The sequence below is a fragment of the Mus caroli genome, chromosome 13 (assembly GCF_900094665.2).
Source record: "Mus caroli chromosome 13, CAROLI_EIJ_v1.1, whole genome shotgun sequence".
NCBI classification, from domain to species: Eukaryota; Metazoa; Chordata; class Mammalia; order Rodentia; family Muridae; genus Mus; species Mus caroli.
Genome location: NC_034582.1, coordinates 106,526,722 through 106,528,784, shown reverse-complemented (window position 1 = coordinate 106,528,784; position 2,063 = coordinate 106,526,722).

Genomic DNA, 2,063 nt, shown 5'->3' with positions numbered 1-2,063 from the left:
CTCCCTTCCTTGTCTTTCTTTCTTTCTTCCTTGTCTTCCTTGTCTTCCTTGTCTTTCTTTCTTTCTTTCTTTCTTTCTTTCTTTCTTTCTTTCTTTCTTTCTTTCAACTGCCCACTTTGAATTGTCAGCAGACACACAAAGCCAGAGCTCCCGTCATGAACAGTTCTAAATATTAACAGCCCCATCCCATACTTTCACAGAGCTCCTCTGGGCGTGATGCAGCTTCTGGGATGCAGCTTCTCCTGCTGCTGAACCTTCCAGGTGATTGTTAGTGAACGTTGCAGCTAAAGGTTGACATTTGCAAGCCTCTCGGTTTCTGTTTGCTACAGTGCTAGGAACTCTCTTGGACCTGATCGCTCCTCTTTTCATCTCTCCCCCTCAAGTTTCATTCTGAATAAAGAGTATAAACCAGTTTGATGATATGTTAGCACATCCCTCAGGGACAGTGCCGACTTAGACAGGTTAACAGTGTTTCGTTCCTTCTCTTTCTCCTTCTCCTTTAAAATGTCAAGCAGTTAGTTGCAAGTTGAGTTAGACACCATATATATATATAAGTATAAGAGAGTCAGTTATGCAAAGATTCTATCGACTGGACCAGGAAATGGGCTAGGCAGGTTAAAAGCACTTGGTTCACATGTCTGATAACCCTGAGTTGGAACACCAGAGCCATGGGTGACAGGGAGAACTGACTCTTGGAAGATGTCCTCTGACCTCCACATATATCCTTTGGCACACTCATGCACACACACAAACACAAACACGCAGGCACAGATATTAGATACAATCATTTTTAATAACTTGAAAATTCTGTTTATGTTCAAATGATTTTGACATCACTTTTTGCTTATATAGCCTTAAATATTTTGTTACTGCCCCCTACCCCCACCAACTCCTTCACCTAAAGCATGGTAGCTAAAAAAGTTGCCTCAGACATCATAATTCTTGGCCACTTAGAGCCACTGTACATAATGTGCATATATGTTTTATATTAAAAAATGAAACCTAATGACTGAATTGATTTAATCTAAGTACTGTTTTCAAATCTTTGCTCAAGGCATAGTAACAGAATGTCAACATTACAAGATAAACAGTGCCTGAGTAGGAAGAGCAGAGGGGATGTACTTAGCCAAAGAGTATCTTTTTAATTTATGCATGTGCATGTGGTCCTGGTATTAAACTGAAGATTCTTTTTCAAGCAAAGAAAAGATAGCTTCCATCTACCCATTTTGTTCCTGGGACACCTTAGGTTTGATTCTAGGGAGAGGCTCTCTCCGCTGAGAAGGATTTTCATGTCTGTGGATCAGATCTCTTGCCAAGGTTTTACCACCACCTGAAGCAGTGCATGAAGCAAAATCACAAACCAGGCTTCCACCAAGCTCCACCCACTCCCTTCCAGGCTTAGATCTGGGCATGGGGTGAGCACTAGGCCCAGCAGCAGAGCCACCCAGCAGGACTTTGCTCTGCAGTTTTTCTCTTCCTTTATTAAACTCCCTCTCCTGGAGGCAGCCAGCCTAGTTGTTCCTCAGCTTCTCTATCTACAGCATGCTTCTCTCACGCAGAGGACACTGTGAAGACTGTGCACACTGTCAGACTTACAGAGCCCCCCACCCCCACCCCAAAGCCCTGGCACATGGTAGATGTATAATATTAAGAGTGCTAATTTTATCCCCTTTGTATTTGCATCCAATGAGCAGGGAAACAGATAAACCAAACGGCCACCGCTCACTAATAACTAACATCAGAGGCGGAACGTGGCAAATGGCTGGGGAGGTAACAAGCAAACGTGGCAAATGTCTTGTAAGTGCACAGGAAGGAGAGTGCTTCAGAGGCAGGCAGTTTCAAGGAGGAAGCAGAAGTGGAAGCTTTTGTGTTGCAGAGAGTCACAAGATGCTGGGAATGCAAAGGAGGCCAAGGCAGTCACTGGACTGATCCAAAGAGTGTATGTGTAGGTCGTACAGAGAGACAGAGACAGAGACAGAGACAGAGACAGAGACAGAGACAGAGACAGAGACAGAGGGAGGGAGGGAGATAGAGCACCATGTGAGCAAGAGAAGGAGGAAGGG